This window comes from Macrobrachium nipponense, chromosome 12 (assembly GCF_015104395.2).
Source record: "Macrobrachium nipponense isolate FS-2020 chromosome 12, ASM1510439v2, whole genome shotgun sequence".
Lineage (NCBI taxonomy): Eukaryota > Metazoa > Arthropoda > Malacostraca > Decapoda > Palaemonidae > Macrobrachium > Macrobrachium nipponense.
Genome location: NC_087205.1, coordinates 89,052,334 through 89,073,720, shown reverse-complemented (window position 1 = coordinate 89,073,720; position 21,387 = coordinate 89,052,334).

Below are 21,387 nucleotides of genomic sequence, written 5' to 3'. Positions count from 1 at the left end.
GTTTGTATAGTTATTTTATTTTTTTTATAATTTCATTAAATTTCGTTGTTACTATCTTCTGCTTAATTTTCCCAGCTTTGTAAATCACGCAATATTTTGTGTTATTTCGGTTTTTATAGGTTTGGTTTGGTATTGAGATGAGATTTCGTTTTTATAACTAAAATATTTTTACGTAAATGTGTTTCTTATACAAGTATGTTATATATGGTAGCAAGCATATATAGAGAATTATAAAGCAGAAGGAATAGTACTAATCATGAAGCGACAGAATTCATGAGAATGAAGAAATCCCTTTGGAGCTGTATTTCGGAATGTGCTTAATGGGTTGGGAATACGTATTGGGAAAATCATAATTCCAATAAAACTTTGGGGAAAGTTAAACTAATTATTTATAAAGCAAGAAGGAAAAAGAAGTCCTGGGAAAAGTAAAAGAGACGAATATCCTTTGCTTGCCGGATTTACAGTCAACTTGCGTACAAAAGGAAGTGCATTTTGTTCATGGGATACAAATGTAGTAATAATGAGGTGCCTATGAGAGCAGCGATTGAAATTCTTTGCACAAAGGTTTCATTTTTGACTCTGGAGGCAGTAGATGAATAGGACCAATTTAAAAATGTAGTTTTTGTGTGAGGTGCCGTTATACTGCTAATGAGGCATTTGTGAAAACAGCGATTGAGATTCTTTACCCTAGTATTTCATCATTGCTCCGTTTATTGGTGTATGAATATGTCAGTTATTTCATTCAGTCCCTTATGCAACCCCTAACGGGAAAGATATTAATGTAAAAGAGCAGGAACAATATTATTATATAATTAATATAAAAGATGGAGGAACATTACTATTGTAGGATAAAATACATGCCACAGGTTTTCCCACATTCACTGGAACAAGCACGAGCTAAAAGCTGCATATTATACGAACGCTCTCATCGAGGATACATCGGGTGGCCTAAGAGTTTCTGAAAGGGCGAGGAAGTGAGCGTCTTACAGGCTTTATAGCTCCATATCGGAGATGGATAGAGGCGCTGAAGGCTGCTGCCTTCGCGGAAGGAACAGAAAATAAAACGAAAACGAAGATATCGGAAGTAACCTCCAATTGGATGACTTCCATCATCCCCCGGAGAGGCGGTGGGAAAGAAACGAACCCCCAGATGGATGAATTTCAAAGACTGCCAAATAACCTCCTCACACGAAATGTTCCCGTTGCCTCCATAGAGAGGCAATTGCTAACCTCCTGAGCCTTTTATCACGTGAATCGCCTCGATCTGTAATGCGGCCGGCGGCGTCGAGCCAAGTGCCCGAGAGTGTATAGTGGGGCCAATGATTTTTCCTCTTGCCCAACGTAAATAAAATTGTGGAGGGTTTCCAACCCAGACACGCGCACACTAATATATATATATATATATTTTATATATATATATATATATATATATATATATATATATATATACACAACACGAGTGTTTTATATTCTAAATAATGTATAATTGTTGGTATTTATATTTTAAAGTACGAAGCGACCTTAATTACCGAGTTCTTTAGTTATCTATTGGACTCAGAAATATTAGCTTAAATGCATATTACTGACTTGAGTTTGTGTAAGACAAGAGGTCTTGAGTTTTGCCGCTGTCCAGTATCCACCCTGTTCAAGCCTCTGTCAAAAGTTGCTTGGAATTACGTTTGCTACGACATGGTTGGACTGCTTCACAGATTGGAAGACAGGAATTGCACGGCCGACACAAATTTGACTGTCGTCTGGCGCCGTCTATCTCCAGCTGATGGTGTGGCACCAGCGCCGCCTCAGTGGCGTGATCTATACGGTCTTGACCTGCCACCTCTGTGGCCGCGAGTTCGATTCTCGGGCATTCCATTGAGGTGTTAAAGATGTGTATTTCTGGTGATAGAAGTTCATTCTCGATGTGGTTCGGAAGTCACGTAAAGCCGTTGGTCTCGTTTCTGAATAACCACTGGTTCCATGCAAAGTAAAAACGCTTTACAAACAAGCAAACAAAACAAACATGATGGTGTGGCATCGAACAATAAGATTTGGTCAGCCTGTCCAATACTTTGGGCTTTCACGCGGCGCACTATTGGTATTAGTTAAGATTCTTTGGAGCGTCCCTTCTGCACCTAGCTGCCACCATTTTAATTCAGTTTACTATACCTCTGCTCATATTCATTTTCTTCGATTTCACTTTCCACCCTCTTTCAACAAGCGTTTCAACATTGTTTTTAACGCTGAATGACCTCAGAGGTCCCAGTGCTGTTTTCAGCGCTGAATGTCCTTAGAGGTCCCAGTGCTCGGTCTTTTGGTCTAAATTTTATATTCCAGTTCAATGTGCTCGTGCTGCCAGGACTACCAGTTTAAGTTGTTTTATAAGTAGTTTTGTTTGCTAACTATACATTTGGTCTTGTCATCATGTGAAGTTCCATTCCATCCACAGGCTGGTAAAACTTGAGCATCAAGTCCGTGTTTCTTTAGGAATGATGTTTGCTTGTTTCTTGTTGGTATCTGTGAACAAGGTCTAAAGACCTTGGCTGTGAACGCAGTGGGATCGAGATATGTTCTGTGGTACCAGTTCGTGATTATTCGTAGAATTTCGTTCTATAACTGGACACTGCGATCCGTTTAAACGCGATTGTGTTTGCGCATAAATACTGCAGAAACATTCACAACAAAAGTTCCTGCGGTCACTGCCTAAGTTTTCACGTTATGCTTAAATGAACATATATGGTAAGATGAAAAAAAATCTTACGACATGATCAATTCAGTAGGGCGAACAGTACGAGTCATTCCTTGTTGGATATTATTTTATACATTTATTAGTTTCTAATCACAGAAGCGATCATTTTCTAGTGCATATGGATGAACAGGTGATGGATTATCAAGTGGCGAACAGCCATAGACCCCTTAATAGAAGGACTAGTATCTTGCACTCTCGGGTTGCGAAACTTGGGTCCCACTATTTTATGACATAATATGTTCACTGTATGTAAACATGATTTGTATGTATGTAAACAATTATTTGAATGTATGTAAACAATGATTTGAATGTATGTAAACATTTTTTACATTTATTCACTTTTAGTGCCGTATGTTAGTCATAAAATGGGCCTATTTAAGGAGTTTATTTTTGTTTTAGTCGAAAAAGGAATGTAATCTAGCAACATATTGATAAACTAATTGCCAAAACACTGTCTTAGACCATAATTGATATAATTTATTTAATTTTGTTTCAGGGGTTTCTACTAACAACGCACAATGCCTAAGAAGTGTAATGTCTACGATGTCGAGGAATTACAGGGATAACCATACACCAAAGTAGTATCATTTCCAACTGATGAAGTGGAGCGAAACCGTTGGATCGATGCTATGCCAAATGAGCGTTCCAGTTTGCTACAAGCTGAAGCAGTCTCTATGCCCTGTGCTCATCATTTTGACTGTGAAAGATTACAGTTAAAGGAGGGAAAAGACCAAGTCATCCACCCCATCCATTTTTCCCTGGAGTTTCAAAGTCATGCTTAAAGCAGGTCCCCTCAGCACCCAGAATTACAACTGCTTCAGCAGAGACCCGAGCTGAAAAAGAAAGACTCCGAAATGAAGTTGTGGATAAGATCGGCGACTTTTATTCATTTTGTAATGACATCCAGGAGCATATCTAAAAGGATTATCGTATTGTTTGTGATAGTGATGATATTTTACATTTCTAAACCTGATGCAAAGGGCCGTTCCGTTATCCAATTTCTCCATTTGCAACATGTGAAATCGTCATTTGGGTTTTTGTATCTTAAATGCGTTGAGAAAATGGAAAAGGAAATACCTAAGACATATTTTTTCTAAAGCTGGTTGTCTGCAAAAGAATAGCCTTCTCAGTAAATGGTCCCAGTTTGATAAAATTATGTCATGCATAACAGAGTATGAGTTCAAAAAAAAAATGCAGACTATCTGAAAAGTGCAGTACAGGAATTGAGCCATATGAGTTGTTCTTGATTCGCCTCATTTTCAGTTTCTTCATTCTCAGTTACAGTTATTACTCACATCATCCAGAACGGCCGTCGCTTTGACAGAATCTTTATGTTCTTGGTGCCGAACTCCATAACATTTCACCAGCTGCATATAAAATGCTACGAAAGTCTGGTTCAGTTGTTTTACCTAGAGTGGAACTGTTGAAAAACTTCTCTCCCGTATCTACATGATAAAACTTGGAGCAACTTTTTCAAAAACTTAAACCTCAGCAGCGTCTTGTCAACATTCTTTTTGATGAAGTGAGCTCACAGAAACACTTAGGTACTCAGGTGGTCGTGTTGTTGGTTACGCTCAAAATGGTTCTTGTGATACCGAAGTTCTCGCAACACATGCTTTAGTAATTGAAGTTGTCTGCCATTTTGGTGGCCCTAAATATATACTACGCATTTTACCCTGTTGCAAACTTAATCTTCAGATCCAACTCAAGGAAATTCTGGTAGAAGCTCTAGTAGCGGTTAGCGATGCTGGTGGTACTATAATTTCTTGTGTAGGTGATAATTGCAACACAAACGTTGCAGTTATGGTAAATTTAGGTGGTCCTGGTAAAGCTTCATAAATAGCTATAAATTCTCATGCTTTTCCTTGTTTTTGACTATGTTCATTCCTTTCAAAAATGTAAGAATAACTGGATAACCGTTCAGAATAAGGAACTTTCTTTCATAAAAGATGGAAAAACATATGTTGCACGTGGATAGGAAGGACAGAAGCACTGTACGATGAAGACAGGAGAAACCAGCATCCGTCTAACCAAGATCACATACACAGCTGTGTACCCAAAGCCTTTGCAGAGACAAAGCGTGCCTTTTGTTTGTCAAATCTTCAATGACAAAACTGTTTGCTGCCCTTTCAACTCTAAGGATAAACCTTGGCATTAGCGAGGGCACCATCATTTTTGTTAAGCTGATCACTGATTGGTTCCACATGATGAATGTGAAAGATCGGTATTCCGGTATTAACATGCGTGATGATTGTCGTCAACCATGGACCAATAATTGCACTACTTTCAAGAAACTTAATGAAACTTGTGATGTTATATCCTCTTGTGCATGTCAGGTGTCGAGGTCGGACGCAAAAGCTCACAAAGCAAACTGCAGAGGCATTGGTTGCTGTCTACAAGAGCCTAACATTGAGGCTGCAGAGTGGCTATTGACTCAGTACAAGTTCACCTATGTGCTACTTGGTGTGTTTTGCTGATGAGGCCCTTGAAAAGTTCTTTGGCCAAGCCAGACAACGCAATGGGGGTAATTCTACATTGACATTGTAGATATCAAGGCAGCTGCAGCTACCAAGAACCTCCATGCACTTTTGAAATACGAGTCTACGCCGCACCAGTCTAATGATGCCGTGTACCTCTAACATTTGCATTGATGATTATCACTTTGACATCACTATTGCTGACACTGAAGACCTAGTTCAATCTAATGACAGTATCAAACATTAAAATTATTTTTCTAGCTGGATATCTGGAACACAAATTTCGAGGTAATATTTTGAGTGTCGAAAGCTGAAGATAACGACGACCATCATATTAATTCAGTTTCGTCACAAACTTAAGCAGAGGTGGACTAACTGTACCTCTACTCAACAGTGCATTTTTGTACACTCAGCCTATAAACTTTTTGTGATGAGTGCAACTTGCATTGCTGCCGAGCTCATCGCAGCCAAACAAATTTATCTTGTATCGATAGTCCAATGGTTGCAATTCAAGGAGCATGCCTTACTCTGTCAACATTTTTTTGAAAGCATTTGTGCTAGACAAACAGTGATAAAGAAAGACACCTTGGCTGCTTGAGAAGAAAAAAGAAAACTATCTGCTAAAAACTAAACATGTACCTAATGTTATTTATATTATGGAATGTTTTTTTCAATGATTTTGTTTCTAGAATACTATATTGTTTGCCTTAGACATGTTCCTGTTGTTTCTCCAGGCTTAACTGTTTATATATGGATTTTAATTCAGTGAAACAGGGTAACTTAGGTGTGTTTTTCCATTGCTTTAATTGAGAGAATATACAATATTCTGTATGATTTTGTGTTTTTTATGAGATGACCTTTAAATGACCTAGATTTGACCTTTAAATGACCTTCAGATGACATCGTAGGAGGTTAAAAGTATGACAAATGAACTCTTCGCCCTTCAAAACCCCTTAAGACACCAGAATGAAGGTTCTATCATGTATTTGACACAAATTGTGGGTGGACCCAAGTTCCAACTTGGGACCCAAGTTCCAGATACCGAGCATAGAGGATACCAGTCCTTCTATTTAAGGGGTCTATGCGAACAGCAGAAATACTGGTTATAGTATCAGAAGTCTCCGCTCTGTTATCAGTTAATTCACGCGTGTAATCATCTTTGAATTTATGCATGTACGCTACTGGGGGCAGCCTTAATGTTTATAAACAATGTACTGATGACTGTTGGGTAATGAACCTGTTGTGCGTATGACAACAATCGCTGACGAGGAATAATGTAGTTTGTAAACACTTTTTTCTTGAATTTATGTACTCGGGGTTAAGGAATAAGTTACTGGCTAGACCTGTTGTTCACAACAATGTACGATCAATTATGCAAATGGACATCCGCTGAAGAAAACTTGAGAGCAGTTCTCTGAAACAGTCTCTCTAGCTCTCTCTCCCTCTCTCTAAAAAAAACCCTTGTAGAAATAAGGACCGAATAATTTATGCCATTTGCATATCATCATCCATCTACGGTCTCGCACGATATGCAGATGACTGATTTGAGCCTTAATGTATACATCTCGTGAATCTTTATCTCATTTAGAGGCTTCTGTATTCCGGGATAGTGTTTACTCCTTCTAACATTTTGAGTGGGTGTTGAATTTTGGCGTTGGTGTTTTCCTCTTTACTGTACCTCCCTTCGTATTCTCTTTCTTCCATCCTACTTTCCAACCTCTTCTAACAATTGACTCCGTAAGGGGGATAGTACCGTCAGTGCACCTCATACGGTGCGCTGTTGGTATTACTCAAGGATTTTTGCAGCGTTCCTTCGGTCCTTAACTGCACCCCCTTTCCTTTTACTGTACCTCCGTTCATGTTCTCTTTTTTTCCTTATTACTTTCCACCCTCTTCTAACAATTGTTTCATAGTGCAACTGCTTTGAGGTTTTCCTCCTGTTACACATTTCAAAGCTTTCAATGTCAGTTTCCGTTTCAATGGCGAATGACCCCATAGGTCCCAGTGCTTGGCCTTTGGCCTAAATTCTATATTCAATCCATAGGAATAATGGAAGAAATGAGTTTTGCTTGCTCTTGTCTACCGGAAACAGAGGAGTTAATGGACCAGTCTTTGTAGTCAGAGATGAATAATGGATGAAATCCTTCCAGACAAGAAAAGTTGTTGAGGAAATTTGCCTACGGAGAAAGTAAGCCATAGAAATATGGTTCTTATCCCTTATGTCATAAGAGCCATGTTTGTGTGTGTGTGTGTGTGTGTGTGTGTGTGCTAACAAACGAGAACCCCTTCACCAATACCGCTTCTGGTCTCGACGATCCTCAAGTCATGTCATCCTGTTAGGTTATTTGAAAGCCAGTATTTAAAAAAAAAAAAAAATAATAACTTAAATCGTCTCATTTGTCTCAAAATCTCAAAGCAGCTAGATACTCAGAAATTTAGAACAAATGGAGACAATAATTTCTTTATACGTTGATATGTGGACGTGGACGTATTTCGTTGAAAAGTGGAAAGTGCTTTAAGAAATAGGTGCCTATTCTTTTTCATTACTGAATGTTTTGATGATGATATACAGTTGTACATAAGCAAAAGAGTATTCCTCTTTGTTGCCTTCTGTTTCAGTGAGTCATATTTTTTAAAATTAATTTTTAATGTGAATATTACATAACAGACACAATCTCCTCTTGAAAGTGGTGGCGTTATATGAACAAGGGGAACAAAATAACACAGCGTGACAATGAAGACACTTGCGTCAAAGAAATATTTTATTAAGGACATTTTTGACAGTGAAACAGATAATGTAAAATGTTTCATTCATGTTTTAATATACATTTGAATGCATAGCATTACTCTATACCAACATGTGGGTAATTAACCCCGTAGCTAATGAAGCCGTTTCCGGAGTTTGGGGCGGGGGGGGGGGGGGGGGGGGGGGGGGGGGGGGGGGGGGGGGGGGGGGGGGGGGGGGGGGGTGGGGGGGGGGGGGGGGGGGGGGGGGGGGGGGGGGGGGGTGGGGGGGGGGGGGGGGGGGGGGGGTGGGGGGGGGGGGGGGGGGGTGGGTTGCGTGGGTGGCGGGGGGCGGTTGGACGAGGCACTTTCTAAATGTAATATTTCTTTGGAGTAAAATTCAGTAAATTTATGAATAATAATAAATAAATTAATAAATTAATTATTAAGTAGTACAGAAGCAAATAGATTCTATTTACTTCTGTATTAAGCATTCCAATATTGTTCATTCCTTTATATTATAACTTCATTTAGCTGAAGATTAATGGGTTAGGGGTAGGTAATGGTGATCTATCACACCACTGCCTACCGGGGGTAACGATACCCAAAAATTTGAGGACCACTGCTCTATATGCATAGCAATGACAGGGCAATTTATCGTAGTTTTGATGTCGAACAAATATTTACGGTGAAAATCAGAAATTTGTGCTCTCGGTTCACTTCAGCTTGCTGTTTTGAACATTTATTTTTGCGATCTTGATGTATTTAATCCTCTGCAGTAAACTAAAAACATTTTCCATTCAAATAACACCAAAATTATTACCCTAGCGTGAGAAGTAACTTTAAAAAGACCGACCAAAGAGAAATCCTGCAGTTCAGGCGTTACGAAACAAAACCAGACAAATCTATGGGTACACTTTCCATTTTATAGAGGAGGCTTTTTGGTATCGTGATTTACATTACTTGCTCTGTATGTTTGAGAACAAACTTAGATGCTTGAAATTACATTTGTTAATTTTTCCTTGGTGGGTTGTTAACTTGATGTGAGAAGTTATTTTGCAATATTTTTTTTAATTACTGTTTCTTTTAAAAGTGAAGGACTTTGTATAAGTAATTTTCATCATTGATTTGGTTCCTAACTCTCTTTAGATTTTCGCATCTTTAATTCTTATTGTTTTAGAGTTGATGTTATATTTAATTTTCTTTATTATCTCTGGCGTAAGATTTAATTTCAAATTCCGCGAATCACATTTTGACTTTTAAAGAGCAGAAAATTCATGAACAATGATTTTACTGTAGTAAGAAGGTATTCTAAATCAGATTAGCGTAATTAAGAATCCCTATGTAATACAGAACTCCTCCCCACCACCCCTACCCCACCTGGTATCACCTCTTCAGTGACTACGATACTTTTTTCCTCATCGTAATTTTATCCCTAATATTTACCAAAGCTCCCTTATGGCGTTACTTAAGTTCTAGAAGACATTTTTTAAAAGGCCTACATACACTTTCTGTATAACAGCATATGGTTAAATCAGTGTTAATATAGCAACCAATATATTCACCATTTACCTTCGTACATTTCCTTCTCCTGGTTTAAGGTAATTTAATCCCTAATGTTTACGGTAATGTCACCTTCCCTTCGTACGAGGGACGCCCTTCATGCATCTCATAAAGAGACATTTGTCTTCATCCGACGGGGATCTCATTTCGAAGGATACGCCTACTTGGAAGGATCTTGATGATTATTGTGCCATTATTCCTTTCTCTTTTCTTTCTTTTCTTCAGGATGGACTGTTTTCCGAACCTGGCTGATGCTTTTCTTATTGGCCCACTTCGATCTATCATTATATTCACATTTGTAAAAGCTTTTCAGTTGAACATTTCCGTTTTATAGAAAAAAAATCAGTCGTCATAATAATCATCGTCACTAACAATAGCAAATAATTGTGTGTTTCTTTATTATTCATGTATGATTTTCCACTTTGAAGAATGGTGCTTTATTCGTACAGCTTTGTATTTTTTTTATACGTCTTGTAAGTATCATCATCATCCAATACGTCTTCTTACATTAGGCTCTCTAATTTGTATCTACGTATACCACGTATATCAACTGCACAAAAATAAGCGAAGCGTATATATATGTGTATATATATATATATATATATATATATATACGTATACTGTATATATATATATATATATATATATATATATATATATATATATATTATATATATATATATATATATATATATATATATTATATATAAATATATGATATACTTTATACACAAGTACATGCTAGTTTTCCTACACCTTGATGTTCTCTTGTCAGAACCTTGGCAATTAATTCCTACATCCCAGAAGACATTCCCCTCGAAATTCTTCTAAGTCGAAGCGAAACGACCTTATACACGAGAGACCTTTGCTTGGGATGAGTGCTCGGGTGATGTTGGGGCGTGGGGGTGTGGTAGGGTGTTTGAGGTAGGGGGATGGTGGTGGTTGTGTTAGGTGGGGTGGTTAGGGGGGGAGCAGGTATCTCCCTCTTTCGTTTACTTCCCGAAATTTATCGTCTCTTTGCTGTCGAGACTTGTTTTTCCTGTTGAATTATTCACTGTTTACCAAAGATACCTTATGGCGTTACCTAAGCTCCAGAGGGAATTTTTTTTTTTAGCTTATATTCAATTTTTGTATAATAAGATGAGGTTAAATCAGTGCTAATGTAGCCTTAGATTTATTCACCATTTACCACCGTACATTTCTTTCCCGTGATTTAAGGTAATAAATTCTTATTTGAGAAAATAAATCGTTAATATTCAGGTTAGAAGGACTTTTCAACAAATAATAAAAAAGCCCCCCCCCCCCCCACCCCCCCCCCCCCCCGCCCCCGCCTAATCCGACTTTTTCTTCTGGCAAGTATCCGGTGATGACTTCAAAGGCATTTACGAGTGAAATGGTTGTTACTATAGTCAAAACATAATTTCATTCTCTCTCTCTCTCTCTCTCTCTCTCTCTCTCTCTCTCTCTCTCTCTCTCTCTCTCTCGCTTAGACATTTGCAAGGCACAAGCAGAGTAAAGAAATTACGTCAAAATATATTTCCATTTTGCATCTCAAGAACAGTTAAGTAAGTGTTATTTTAGTATATACATATATCCATATTATTATATTATTTTATATAAATATATTATAATCATCAGATACATAATACATACTACATCATATATATAGTTATACTATATATATATATATATTTATATATATATATATATTATATAAAGAATTTACCGTTATCCCGTAAAATGGCTTGAAAAGGAATGACAATACCTCAGAATGACTTGAAATAGTACTAAGCAACAACTACAATAGAAACGCGTCTGTCATGGCTGTGTGTTAAACTAAAGTTAGGTTAACGTTACCGTCTTTCTCCAAGAAACGTAGAGCTACGAACCTATACAATAGAATTGCCTCTACGAGAATTGCATTGATTTATGATATAGTCAAACAGCCTGTGGGAGACAGCTTAGCCATATCCCTGCCTACCTGTTTCATATTTATGCCACTGGGAATGCCGGTAGGAGTTGCTTTGGAACGCTTATTTATTCCGGTCTATTCTCGGAAGGGTGATAAGGACATCGATAAATATCATCCACCTTCTGTGGGTACTATGAATGGTGAATGTCTTCTTTATGTATGTTACACAATATGTAAATCTTCATACTCAAATAATTGTAAGGTTTGTTTTATCGTCTATGTTTCCCCGAAACCTTCGACTCTCAAAAGTGAACCAGTTGTGGAAATTGAATCTGGAATTCTTAGTGACTGCCCTTTTGAGATTTCAGAATCGAATTTTGAATTTTTATCTAATCTCCTTTCAAGGCTGCAGGAATAATTACAACGCGTGTTATGAGTGTGGTTGAAGAGAGAGAGAGAGAGAGAGAGAGAGAGATAACACTTAACTGTTCTTGAGATGCTAAATGGAAATGTATTTTGTCGTAATTTCTTTACTCTGCTTGTATATTGCAAATGTCTAAGCGGAGAGAGAGAGAGAGAGAGAGAGAGAGAGAGAGAGAGAGAGAGAGAGAGAGAGAGAGAGAGGGAGGTAATGTTCTTCGGTTTAGATTAGGTCCGCTTTTGTCAGCATGGCTCATGCCCAAGGTGTGATAGGTATGGTTAGGACAATATAGGAATATTCTGTGTCAAACTTCGTTTTCATCACGTCTGCTCTGACGGACATTGCGTAGCTTTGCGGAGGTAAGCTTGTTTGCCATTACTGTAATAACATCATTCAGGGTAATCTGTATTTAATTGTAGCGACCAAGTCACCAAACTTCGCCTTGCTGTTCGCTAGACTAGCGTTATACTAAGTACGTAACTATTGCAAACGAGAGAGAGAGAGAGAGAGAGAGAGAGAGAGAGAGAGAGAGCGAAAATTTGTTTTGCTTCTGAAACCGAAAGCCAAAGTTCAGGGACGTGTACGAGCAAACTTTAAGAAGAATGGAAGGAATTGTAGGTTTCCAGGTTCCAGTAATTCAGTTGTATACATCGTGGGCCTTACGTGGCCTTTGGTACCACTTCGTGTGCATTTTTATCTTGATTCGCTCGTAACTTTAATTGTAATGCACGGACAGCCAAGGTCAAAGGCATGTGTGGTTCGCGAGTAGAGAGAGAAGAGAGGAGAGAGAGAGAGAGAGAGAGAGAGAGAGAGAGAGAGAGAGAGAGAGAGTTTGAACTCAGTCTGATGGTATAGGAGCGGTTGTTCAGGCTCCTTAGTTTGGTCTTATAGCATCTGAGCTGTCTGATGTAACATTTTTCTTTATTTGTTTAAATGTTGTTCTAATGAAATAATGAAATTGTCTAATTGTTGAACAAGATCAGGAGTTCTATTTCTGAATTCGTTAATTCTTACAATTGCATAATTGTCTAAGGTAGCATGTTCCTGTTATAGTTAATGTGTTCGTTCTGTTGATATAAGAAAGCTGTCTGCAATTGCTGAGCAAGATCAAAAGATTTATTTCTGCGTGGACGATTGTACAAGTGATTAGACATAATTTAATTCCTGTAAGGTATTTTCAGATATCAGACTAACCTTAACCTAGTTCTCTATAATAAGAACCTTTTGACATTTTCTTGTCGCAGGAAACACTTGCATAGATATAATGGACCATTCGCGTTCCGTCAGCAGAATGATTAAATTATAGATATTTTTTTTTAGCTCCAATAATTTTGTTTAATTCATTAATCTAGTTTTCCCTTCCGCCCAAAAACTCTTTCTCTTTTTAAAAGAACATAAACGCTGGAAGGCCACCTAAAAAAAAGAGAAAAAAAGACAGAAGGTAAATAAATGATAACCTTTGCCGACAAGGAAACAAAGAGAGAGAGAGAGAGAGAGAGAGAGAGAGAGAGAGAGAGAGAGAGAGAGAGAAGGCCATAAACCATTTTCATTGGCTTTGTTACCCACGTCGAAACGACATGGTAATCACGCCGTGTCCAGTGAATGATTCCCCCATTTTCCCATCGCAAGAACTTTTTTATTACTCTCAGTTGCAGTCTTCGTGTTTTGGAGGCTTACGTGGTAAACATAAGCGTCAAATTCTATATATATATAATATTATATATATATATATATATACTTATTATATATACATATAGATTATATATATATATATATATATACCATATATATATATATTATATATATATATATATATATGATATAGTTATATATATATATATATATATACATACATACATACATAAAACAGGACCTCCTAAATTCTCAGGTTTCAAAGACGTGGGTCTGGTTATTTGTGAATATGTCATGGTGAATAAATAAAAAAGATAATAATTTTGGAGTTTTAGGGCCCAGCAGACGACACAGAACTTGAGTTGGCTATATGTCCTAAATACACAATATAGATTTGTACATATATTATGATTTACGCTAATCCACTATAAAAAGTTGGCATTTTTAAAAAGTTAGATCAATGAATCGTAGAAGACGACCTGCGCTGTCATGTAGAATGTAAATCAAATTCAAGAAGAAGTGGATTAATTAATTTGTTCATGTAATGTATCTAATTTATCATTTAGCACAGCAAATTTTGTCAATTTTCGTATAACATTACCACATAAATAACAGTATTGCTGAATAATTGTAAAAACTCTTTTATTAGTTTAATATCTATGAAGTGTACGTAATTCATGGTTGTTAATCATTAAAAACTTCGTTGGCTTACAATGCTCTCTCTCTCTCTCTCTCTCTCTCTCTCTCTCTCTCTCTCTCTCTCTCTCTCTCTCTCTCTCATTAACGTTATTTTAAATCTATTAAAAATAAAGATTCCAAAGCCTTGATTCAACTGCCAAAGATTGATCATAGTCGACATTAATTTATCCAATACTAAATACTACAGGTCCTTCATATTCGCTTAATATGCAATCTCTCTGTTTTGCCGTCCGTTTCTGATACACTGTTTCCCTTTAATATTAGTGAATATGATAGCCGTAACCACTTATACCATTAGGAACTGACATTTGTAAAAAAAAAAAAAAAAAAAAAAAAAAAAAAAAAAAAAAAAAAAATGAGAAAACAGGACTAAACCAACGTATATATTAGTTTGTGTTCATATTAGTAAGGAAAATCAAGCGACCATTGCAAAAAAAAAAAAAAAAAAAAAAAAAAAAAAAAAAAAAAAAAAAAAAATTAACTTCATTTTCATATACTTATGAGGATGGGTCTATTGGATTTTTTTATTCAAAGTTTCAGCCATATTTTAGATTTTGTTATTGATTACTGTTATTACATATAATTAAAGTAATCAGGAGCATTTGGAGTTTAATAGCCTCGTATCACCGTGACCAGTAATTGCTATAGTAGATTCACATTAACCGTGCATTTGATGTCAAGGCCAGCCCCTTACGACGCTCCTGAACTGGCTGTTGATAAGCCAATCACAGGGCTGGAAAATCTCAGTCTCTCTCGAAAGTTCACGTGGGTAGGATCTATGTTCCATCTCTCCTGAGGAATACTTTTGAAAGACGTATCCCTCAGGAGACATGGAACATAGATCCTACCCATGTGAACTCTCTCGAGAGACACATCTTCCAGCCCTGTGATTGGCTTATCAACAGCCAGTCAGAAGCGTCGTAAGGTACTGACCTAGACATCAAATGCACGGTTGATGTGGATCTACTATAGTAGTCTAGCGTAACCTAGTCTTTGGCGGTGGTCAAATTCTCCGTTTCTTTAGGACCAAAAAATAATTATTGAATTTCGAATTCGTATGGGTTGGCATCCCTGTCCCTACAATTTTGGAGGGACGAACCAACAGTTAGTAATTGTATTTCGAAGGAGTAGGGGCTGGCATCCCCTGTCCCTACGATTTTGGAGGGAAGGATCAAAAGTTAGTAATTATATTTCGAATTCGTAAGGGTTGGCATCCCTGTCCCTACGATTTTGGAGGGACGACGGAAAATGCAGTAAAACATATGATACGATAGAGAAGATCGGTCTATTTTAGAAATTGCGCTTTGTCTGAATTCGATCGAATAAGTGGAAATATATACTTATAACCTTCTTTATAGCCAAATGGTAACTCACCCCAACATATCGTGCGTGTGAGTCTTCACTTGTTTTTTCTCGTGATTTCAAGTTTTATAGTAATTGGCGTATCCGGTGACTGTGAGGAAATCGAAAATTTAAGAGATTATATATATATATATATATACATACTGACTGGTATACTAGACATGATCCTCCTCAGTGTTTGTGTGTTTCAAAGAAGAGAGAAAATGAGGATAAATGAGAAGACTGCATCTTTCAGGATGGCGTGAAGCTAATTTTACTATGGCTGCACCTCATGGCTGGCGTGAGGTCGAAAGGTTTTATGGCCAGGAAGGTAATATTTCCATTATTCTTATTTTCTCGAGAGGAGAGAGAGAGAGAGAGAGAGAGAGAGAGAGAGAGAGAGAGAGAGAGAATGTAGACGAAAATTGGTTTTCGTCTAGATATTTTTTTTTTCTAGCATTTTCGTGACCTGAAAATAGCTATTTTAAAAATGGGTAAACAGCAGTAATTTTAGGATGATAAAAGTATTTTAGAGAGAGAGAGAGAGAGAGAGAGAGAGAGAGAGAGAGAGAGAGAGAGAACCTAGATGAAAAGTGGTTTCGCGTGTTATTTTAATTTATTTTATTTGTTTAGCATTTTCGTGACCTCAAAATGAAGTAATTTTAAAATTGTGTAAAACGCAGTAACTGCAGGATGATGATGATGATGAGAGATAGAGAGGAGAGAGAGAGAGAGAGAGAGAGAGAGAGAGAGAGAAGAGAGAGAGAATATTCTATGAAGATGAATATTGGATTTCACATTTTTTTTAGCATTTTCATGACCTCAAAATAAATAATCTATTTTTCAAATTGTGTAAAACGCAGTATTTTCAGGATGGAAAAACAAAGCTTGAGAGAGAGAGAGAGAGAGAGAAGAGAGAGAGAGAGAGAGAGAGAGAGAGAGAATAGTGAATATTTTACGTAGATTAATATTGGATCTCAAGTATATTTTTTTACGATTTTCACGACCTCAAAAAAAAAAGTAATTTTAAAATTTTGTAAAACGCAATAATTGCAGGATAAAGAAAAAAAAAAAACCATTGAGACTGTGGAGTAACGCTATACTATATCTGACGGTACGAGGGATGTGTGCTCTGCTTTACTGGTGAATTTTAGATTAGCTCCCGGAAATTCTGGTCATGAATTTACGTCGGGGTGAATTGATTTTGAATTATAGATGTCGAATTTTGGTGCCAAGTGAAATTTGCATATAGTGGTTATACTAGCGCCCGAGTAATCATTGGATATTTTGTTTGTGTGTGTGTGTGTGTGTATGTATTAATGTGTGTGCGTGCATATTATTATGAGTTTGTCTTGACCCTTTTCTAATTAAATTGGGTAGAAATTATGGCTTAACTCCTTTCCAGATTATAAGGGATATTTCTAAAAAAAAAAATAAATGTTATTCATTTCTTAATTTCATATTTTGCTATACCAATTATATCTATCCACTTGAGTGTAATTTTTCAATTTTTCAATGAAGTAGATTTGACACTCGAATAATTGCTAATAAGCATTCTGGATATTGAAATATTTCCATAGAGAAAATAAACCAATCGCAACTATACCTATCACTGTTATGAGTCATAAATCACAGATTATGAAATATTACTATAAAAGATGAGAACATAAACCAATCGTAACTATACCTATCACTATATCATTCATACATCTCTAATTATGATATACATATTACTATAAAAGATATCATGGGATTATTCGTCTCCTCCTACCTGCACGCAAACCGAAAACTGTTATTTCATCTGAAAATTGGAAGCAGTCAGGGAAATTGAGTTAGTGGAACTATTGAAATAAAATATCCAGTAATATTTGATTAAAGGAGGTGCGTCGCTCAGTCTTCGTGTTTTATTCAATTTTTGCTCGGCTCTTCAAAAAGGTGAGATTGGATAGCATCAAGAAATAAATATTAATTAATGGAGAGGAAGAGAGAGTCTGAGGGGGCTAGGGGTTCAGAGAGAGAGAGAGAGAGAGAGAGAGAGAGAGAGAGAGTAGAAGATCAGAAGAGTAAATGAGAAAAAGAAGAAAAAGACAGTGACATGCAGAGAGAGAGAGAGAGAGAGAGAGAGAGAGAGAGAGAGAGAAGATCAGAAGAGTAAATGAGAAAAAGAAGAAAAAGACAGTGACATGCAGAGAGAGAGAGAGAGAGAGAGAGAGAGAGAGAGAGAGAGGGGACGTATGCATTTATTTTTAAATGCAAGTATAATGTCGTTTTTCATATGTACCAAGATTGGAGTAACAGGTTAGAAATACGTTTTATTTAAAAAAAAAATATATATATGAAAAACTATTGAATAATACAGGTTCAAGTTTCTGATGGTTCATTCATATGTCAAACTTAACCTTCTTTAGGGACAAGGGAGGGACACTTGGCTGTCAACCGACGTCTTTGGCTAGTTTTACATCCATTGACTTCATTTAGTGGCGTCGCTTTTTGTATTTTTTCTTCATTAAATTACAGTTAAGTATTTACTAATTATAACAGATCATACCTACGAGTAGAAACCTTGACGGCTGTGGTCATTATTCGTTAATGATTATATGTTGTATCGAGAATAAGGTAGCAGATATCTGACAATGGTCAGTGGTTAATATTAGTTGGAATCTGCAATGGACCAATACAATTGGAAGTATATATATATATATATATATATATATAGATATATTACATATAATATATTAATATATATATATATTCATATATATATATAACAGGAGACACAAAAAGACATTCAACTTCATGTTTAATATATATATATATATATATATATATATATATATATATATACACACACACACTCACATATTATATATATATATATATATATACACACATATATATATATATATATATATATATATATACGTATAGACACACACACACACACACGCACACACCACACACACATATATATAATATTATATATATATATATAATATATATATATATATATATATGAACAAGACAGGAGACACAGAAAGAAAAGGGACATACTCTTCTTGTTTGTGTCTTCTTGCATGAAACATAATCTGTAACAATTAAAAAAAACGAAATATTGCTTCAGTGCCAGAGGTCGTTTCTGGTTATCTATAATCGAAAAGTTGCATATCCTGGTAATTGCTTTGGCGTGATGGTCTCTTGAATACTTCATTGCATTTTTTTATTATTTCATCTTCACTTGTTTGGGGCTTTGACCTTTGCCATTAAGGTTTTTTTTATTTCACACATTTATCTTTTTTTTTTTATTATAACTTCGTATGATTGTTGCCTGAGAGAGAAAACGAGAATCTCTTCATTGTGGATCTACTAAGATATAGATAATATATATAATATATATATATATATATATAATATATAATATATATATATATAACAATATTATGATTTATATATATGTATATATATATCCATATATATACCTATATATATACTATATATATATATATAATATATATATATATATATATTCTTACGTAATATATTATGATTTATATATGTATGTATATATATATTATATATATATATATATATATATATATACATTCATATATGTATGTGTGCATATATATGTATTTGAGTTTTTATCACAATACTAAGACACATATGTTAACCAGTTTGAATCGATAGCCTCGAGGTGGACAAGAGTAGTTGTGGAGCGTGCTGAAGTTAACGATGGCTCAAACAAAGCATTTTATAATATAATGTTACTGATTTCACTCGGGAAATGTAAAGAGTATTTCTCCCTCATCATACAAAATTTTCAGTTAATGTTACTAAACATATAGAGAGTGACTTTATGCTATGGCCCATGAAGCAGCCGTAAGGAGACAGGCTTTTATATCTAGATACCATCAAAGTATAACTAGGAAACTGCGATTCCGTAAGACACTTACACTAAGTTTTATTCAATTCCTAAGACGTACGCTCATAAGCAAGTATAAAAGTTTAATTTGGACTGTTTAAGGAGAAAGTTCAAGGAAGTTTGCCAAACGAGAGACGAAGCCGCACTGCTTTAGTGCAAGTTTTGGCTTTTGGCCATTTAACTCTTAACTCTTTGACGATGTATGCTGAGTTTATTGCACCCTGGATGTGCATCGTGAAATTGTGCCTTTCTTTGTTGAACTCGTTCGCTGTGGCAGCAAAAGAAAGTCAAGAAATCATTCTTAAGAAGGCTTATGAAGAACACCCTACTGTATGAATATATTAATTTGATTATAAATACCTTGTGGTAAAACATTTGTATTGGTCAGTGATAGGGATGATTATATTAAACAGGAATATGGCTCATGGTTACCAATATCACTCTAACAGTTCTTATAATTAAGTATATTAAGATGTCAGGACATTATATGAAGCGTGGCTAGAATAACATATAGTGGAATAATTTCACAATGTATCCAACCCCGAGTTGATAATTCGTGAATGAAGAATCTGTTATTGAAGATTCCTGTTATTGACTCGGCGATGTTGTGATTCTCCATCCTTACCGCCGTAATTCACGGCTTCAGAGGAGCCAGGAATTAGTAGCTTTGCGGCGTAGCGATTGTCGATAAGCCTAAGTCGTTAGCAAAATATATGTCCTCGCTCCTTTTTGAGAACTGTGAGGCCCCCGCCGCCATCCGAGTGCTAAGTTACGGCAAAGTAGGTGACATATTTATCTCCTGTTTTAACAAATGGCCCGACTTTGTTTGGGATTTCGACGCGGACCCCAGCTGGCAGAGAATTTTCAGTTTTAAGGATACTTTTGGTGACAAAGGGAATTATTTCCCTTATTTTGAATTGTCGATTTTGTTGACTGACTAGGAAACTATAAAATTGTATATGCATAGTCATTTTTTACAGTTAGAAATGTGTATGTATATATATATGTATATATATATATATATATATATATATATATATATATTATATATATAGTATATATATATATATATATATATTATAGAGAGAGAGAAGAGAGAGAGAGAGAGAGAGAGCTGCATATGTACATAGTAACGCTATGTGCACGGATTACTTAGCTGTTGTATAGTCTTTGTTTGAGCATATATAGACCTCAAAACGAATATGTACTAGTATTACCACCAATTCACGCCCACGCGGATACATATATATATTATATATATATATATATTATATATATATATATACTATATATATATTTATATATACATATATATATACTATATATATATATATATATAGTATCATATATATATATATATATATATATATATATATATATATAATGAATATGAATTGTGTGTGTATCGTGGGACTTGCTGTTGTCAAAGGATCAATTTACTTTGTTAAACTGGTCTATTTCTCTCTTCTGTGTGGTAATGGACATTTGAGCTGTCATAAAATTAAAAATCCGTGAAAACTTAATGATCACGTGGTAGATTTTTTGTTTTTGCTTTTGTTTTTCCCTCAAATTATGGCAGCGAAAGCCTTTTACCTAGTTTCCTTTCTTGGATGATATTGTGCTTAAGAATGGCTCGTATTTTCTCTCTCTCTCTCTCTCTCTCTCTCTCTCTCTCTCTCTCTCTCTCATTGTTAGATCATTCTGACTGCCTCCCATTCTCTCGGGTAAAAGACAGCTCACTGAGATGCCAAATAAAATTCTCTCTTTGTGAGTTTTGTCGCAACACATAACTAATCCGTAATACCAGTAGGGCAAGTGATTAGTCGATTGTTGAGGATTGCCGCTGTGGAGAGAGAGAGAGAGAGAGAGAGAGAGAGAGAGAGAGAGAGATCAGCTTTGTCAAAATGTATGCAATCACATAATTGAAGACGGGAGGGTGAAACTATTCATAAGATA